This window comes from Pelodiscus sinensis, chromosome 29 (assembly GCF_049634645.1).
Source record: "Pelodiscus sinensis isolate JC-2024 chromosome 29, ASM4963464v1, whole genome shotgun sequence".
Taxonomy (NCBI): domain Eukaryota; kingdom Metazoa; phylum Chordata; order Testudines; family Trionychidae; genus Pelodiscus; species Pelodiscus sinensis.
The window spans coordinates 3,116,072-3,122,071 of record NC_134739.1 but is presented as its reverse complement, the minus strand read 5'-3'; positions in this window follow the sequence as shown (position 1 = coordinate 3,122,071).

Below are 6,000 nucleotides of genomic sequence, written 5' to 3'. Positions count from 1 at the left end.
AGCCACGAAAGAGGCCCTACTGAGAACTGTAATTGTGTCAGTTAGGGGAAGTATGGAGGGACCCAGGGAAGCACCGAGTACAGACTGTAAGCCAAAGGGAGTAGCGGAACATCTTAGTAAGAAATGTCTTGGTACAAAGACTCCTCAAAAACCAATGCACAGCCCGAGCTAGGTGCAGGCCCAGGTCAGAACTGACAGGATGACGAACAGACGGTTAGCCCCTCTTGCACGAGGTGAGGGGTGGTAACTAGGCAACAGGGTGGTAACCTGGTACGTACGGAAATTCTGTAAGTTGTTTGTACCTGTCTATAAAAGGACACCGCGAAGGGTGCTCCGCTCCAGACACAGGAATGCTGACATCTACGGTCAGATGGCCGAGGCCCTGGCCACGGGGAGCCACCCTCCCAGGGCCGTGAGCAGGTGGGAATCAAGGTCAAGGAGCTCCATCAGGGTACGCCAGGGGCCAGGGAGTGCATCTCTCACTCTGGGGCACAATGCTACCCCTGCCCCTACTTCAGTGAGCTCCGCTGTGAGCGGGGGGCTGGGGCAGGCTGGACTCAGGGCTGGAGACGCCTGTCATCACCTGCCTGGGGGTCCCAGACGAGGAGGAGGAGGAGGAGGCTGACCAGCAGGAGGAGGAGAAGGGAAAGATGGCCGGCATGATCACTCTCACCCTGGAGCCAGTACCCCAGGGCCTGGATATGTCCCAGGCACCCTCCAAGGCCGGGGAGGGATCATCAGGTGAGCGCTCTTAGTTTTTCACACGCACAGGGTGGGAACGGTGGGCGCTGAGGGACTGGGGTGCGATCGTCGCTCGGCCTTCTCAGCCTGCCCATCACGCTGCAGTCTGTGCACATGGATGCATGTGCAGTGCCCGTCTGCGCCACGCAGCCCCAGGAGGCAGCCTCTGAGTACCCGGGCTCCGGCTCACAGGCTCTGGGGAGGCCACACACGTCTGACCTCGGGGAGGGGGACACCCTCCTACCACCAGGAACCACTGGAAGGAGGCTGGGGACAAGGGCACACGCACGCTGGCACAGACTGAGGAGTGCCGCACACGGCCATGTCTGCACGAGGCATCACCCGCTCCCGGGGACAGCACTGCCAGGCGCAGGTGTGTGTGTGACCCTGCTGGAAGGCCAAGCTGCTCCAGGCCCCTCACCCGCCCGTGGGATCCCTCCCTTGTCTGCTTGTCCGGGGGGCAGGAGGGGCGGGAAGCATGGCCCCTGGGCACCTCGGTCCCTGTGAGGCAGGGCCCACTGCCTAGGCCACACGTGGCCTTGCTCCCGGGACATCAGCCCTGAGGACTGCTGCTCACAGCTCACAGAGGAGGGCCCGGCCTCAGGGACCGTGTCTGCAGGGACGACTGACCACCTCTCCCTCTTGATTCCTCACAGCCGGACCAGCCGTGACAGAGGGGCAATCACCAGCAGGCAAACCAGCCCCCAGGCCCCAGAGGAGCCGCAGGTGCCGGAGCGTCCAGGAGAACCTTATGAGGGAGCACGTGGCCGTTCTCCGGGACATTCAGCAGACCCTGGTCCGGGATGACGCCCAATGGTGGACCCACATGTGGACCTAGCTGGTGCAGCAGGGCCCCAATATGTGTGCCACCCTCCAGGAGATGGTGGGGTACCTGGCTCCTGTCCCTGCCCCCTGCCATGCCTGTCCCTGCCCCCACTTCCTCTGCCATGCCTGACCCCGCTCCAGCCCCCATCCTGCCTATCCCCCTGTTGTCTCTGCCCCCTCCCCAAGATCCCCGGACCCGAGGTGGAGCTTCCAGCTGCACCACATGCCGCTCCAGCTCTGAGGCCTCCTCCTCCCTCCCCATATCCAGGTTCTCAGCCTCCCTCCCCCCAGTTTGTTTTCTAAAAAAACCCAGCAACAACAAATTTGGTTTTGAACACACAACTGCTGTTCTATTGAGTGCACAGTGAAGGGGGAAGGGCGGGGTTGTTGTGGGAAAGGGACAGGCCCCTACTGGGGAGGCCCTGGGGAGTGTCACTGGGGTCTGCCAGAGAAACTTTCCCTCAAGGCCTCCCGGATGCGCACCCGCACCTGATGGGCCTGGTGGATGGCAGCTCGAAGGCTCTTTCCCTCCCAGCCGGCCTCTGCCCCCCTTCCCAAAAGGAAGGCCTCCCCCCTGCTCTCCACAGTGTTGTAGAGCACACAACAGGCTGAGACTACCTGGGGGATGCTGTGCTCCCCCACATCCAGGTGGGTCAGGAGGCACCTGCTATCCCACGGCCAGCCCCGTTCCACCCGACCCTCCCCACCCCACGACCAGCCCTGCTTCCCGTTGGCCCCCCCATCTCCCCCAGCCAGCCCTGTTGCTCCCCCCCCTTCCTGGCCTGTCCTCCCCGCAATGAAGCAGGCCACTGCGGGGGAGGAGAAGGGGGCGGGGCCATGTACATCACTGCCCCGCCCCCCCTTCCGCTCCTGCCATGGCGCTCAGCTGAGTGCTGCACTGTCAGCCAGGCCGCCGCAGGGGAGCCCAAATGCTCCCCGTGGTGGCCCGGCTGAGCGCCACAGTGGGAGGGGAAGGGGGGGGCGGTGATGTACACGGCCACACCCCCTGGCCATGTACGTCATGGCCCTGGCGGAGGAGCAAGCGGCGGCAAGCGGCTGTTTGGGGTCCACGTTCCCCACGCATGGGAAGCACGGACCCCAAATGGCCACTTGCCGCCTGGGGCCCAGCTGAGCGGGGCAGCGCTCAGCAGAGCGCCCTGGCAGGAGGGGCGGGGCACTGACGCACACGGCCAGGGGGCGTGGCCATGTCCGTCAGCATTACAGACACTGGGCTACTATATTTCAAAATAATGCTAGATCTCTCGAAATAATGGTGCAGGGTAGGGTGCATCTACGCTGCAGGACTTAACTCAAAATAAGCTATGCAAATTGAGCAACAGCAATTATGGAGCTTATTTCAAAATAGCTTATTTTGAAATATGGAGCATCTACACAGCACTTATTTCGAAATAGAGCACTCTTCCTCTGACTTCCCTTATTCCTCATACAATGCAGCTGTGTCTACACTGGGCCACTTATTCCGGAAAAGCAGCTGCTTTTCTGGAAAAACTATGCTGCTTCCGCTCGGGCAAAAGTCCTTTTTCCGGAAAACTGTTCTGGAAAAGGGCCAGTGTAGACAGCACAGTAGTCTTTTCCGCAAAAAAGCACCGATCGCGAAAATGACGATCGGGGCTTTTTTCCGGAAAAGCGCGTCTACATTGGCCATGGACGCTTTTCCAGAAAAAGGGCTTTTCCGGAAAAGCATCCTCCCAATGTAGACGCTCTTTTTCCGGAAATACTTATAACGGAAAACTGTTCCGTTTTAAGCATTTCCGGAAAAAGGTGCCAGTGTAGACACAGCCCGAGGGTTCCAGGAGTCGGAGCAAGAAGTCCTCCAGCTTGAAAGTGTTTTGACACTATTTCGAAGTAAGTGCCTGCTGTGTAGATGTGTACTAAATTATTTCGGAATAGCGCTGGTTATTTTGAAATAGTGTTGCAGTGTATTCTATTCATGCCTCTGATAAAGTGGATTTTACCACAAAAGCTTATGCCCTAGTGAAGCTGTTAGTCTCTACGTCTACACTGCCCTCTCTTGCGCAAGAAAATATGCAAATGTGGCAAAGTGGTGAATATCGCCGCACCTCATTTCCATACTTAATGAGCCGCCATTTTGCACAAGGGGATTTTGCGCAAAAAGGAGCCATCTACAAGCTCATTTTTGCGCAAAACCCCCATCTTGAGCAGGAGCAGTTCTGCTGGAGGTTTTCAGGAAGAACGGCTCTTGTACAAGAGGGGTTTTTGCCTAAGAAGGAGCCATCTACACAGCTCCCCTGCCTCTCATTGCTTCCATGGCCTGGCTGATTTCTCTTTGGCTCTGCACCTGATCTGTGGCTTTCCTCACCTCTACCAAGGCTCGCCCCATGGTGAACCCCTGAAACATTGCAGCTTCCCAGTTCAGGGAAGGATCTTACCAATATGTTTGCATGGGAGATGAGGGATCTTAAGCAGCCTCCTACCCCTCTGAGATGACAAAGAACCACTTGATCCAAAGAGCCACCTGATTCTTGCTGCCATGGTAGGATGGCTCCCTCTCGACATTCCCGAGTGCTCGGGTAGAGATGGGAGGGACACATTAGCAGAGCAAAGACGTGGATTGTGAAGCTTGGTATGACAGTGATGCATTGTGGCAACACACTCTCTGGGGCATCATTTGGGTTCTGAATTCATCTTGTGCACTTCTAGCTTTTTCTCTCTCTAGCTTCCCCATTACCTGAAGATCCAGGGATTCTGAGCCCCTGCTACTGCTTCATATTCAAAGAGTTTTTTTCTCTGCCTACACTTGACATTTCATTTTTGCCAAGACAAAGTAACTACCAGCGTGACTGATGGGGGAGCTGCAGCTGTAGCACAGCAATGTTCCTTCTCCTCCAGACATTGTTTGCTGGTTTTGTGGATGCTGATGAGAGGAAATTAATTAACTCTTGGAATCGGTCCTGGACGCCCACCGCCACTGGCTGAGAAAACCTGTTCACAGGCAAAGCATCTGGCAGGCACAGCTCTTCCCCTCTACCCTGGTGCCCCTCTCCGAGTGCTCTGAATGGCAACCAACCCTGGACGGAGCTGGCCTGGGCAGATATCACTGGCTCACTTTTCAGCACTTCACTGGTTTCGGTTGTACCCCGACTCCATCTCCTGCTGCCCTGCCCCTCCAGGCTCTGGCCTGAGGCAGCTCTCCCCTGTGGCCCCCTTGCACACCCTGCCGAGGGCCAGCTGGCCAGATGCAGGCGCACGGGGCTCTGCCTCCTTCCAGGGTCACCGTTTGCCCGGGGCAGAGGCCTGCGTGTGTGGGGTGGTGGAACTTCGGCACCGAGGCTTCTGAGTCTCATCTCTCAGTTTACCCAAATGGCTCCCAGCATGGCTGGACGAGAAGCCTGTCTCCATCGCTTCTCCTGTCTGCCCTTGCTTCATGGCGGACACACGACTCCCCGGGCTGGGGGCCACGGGGCCATGCCGGGCTTTCAACTTGGGGTGAAACAGCAGCAAGACCCACCGGCCTGGCTTTTAGGGCTGGTTCAGCCACAGGCGGCCCAATGTGAGCCCAAGTGAAAGCCGCACGGCCGCGTCTTCCCTGCTATTTGCCCAGCTTGGCTAACTCCAGTGGGCACACCCCATTGGCTGGGGCGGAGCTGGACCATTGGCATCCCTGGCGGCCTGTGCTTAGCCGGCTGCAGCCTTGCCTCAGAGAGCCAGGGTGCCCAGGCTCGGCCCCCTCCATGCCTGCCTCTCATTTGTGGGCGGGAGGCTTAGGATGAACATAGCTGTGGCTGTGACACTTCCTTAAGTGGGGACTGAGATCCTACCTCCCCCTTGCCTTGGGGAGAGAGAGAGACTCTTTGGAGCTAACCTGGTGTCCACTCCCCATCACCACCAGAAGCCCGTCAACCTGTCCTCCTCCTAGGTTACCCCTAACACATCTCCCTGTAGCGTCCCGTCCCTGTCACCGGGCACGCACAGGAACTGCCGAGCCAGAGACCACATACGCACAGCTGGAAGGCTATCGTTAGGGTCAGGCCCTTCGTAATGGCCTCGCACTGTAATCCATTGACGGCGAAGCCAAAGGCAGGTCTAACTCAAAGAACACAGGGTCACAGATTCAAGTGAGGCCTGAGTAAGGTCAATGGGAAAAGAAAGGGTTAGAAATAAAACAAAAGCTTCTCCCAGGCTGCTGCTAACTGGCTGCTTTGCCAAAAAGAGTTTCTCACCCTTTGGCACAGCTAGCTGATTTCCAGTGACGTCGGGATCTAGCTTTTCATCCCCTGCCTCCAGCCGGAGCGATCTCGTGACAGGGAAAAGCAGTGGCTGCTTTGACCTTCATCTTCTAGTCTAGCCACCTTTGAAACATATTCTCCGCTGCTTTCCAAGGGCCCCCATACAAGCTTCACACACACACAGACGCCCCCCCCCCCCGCTGTACCCCGCTGGCTTCCTGGTGTG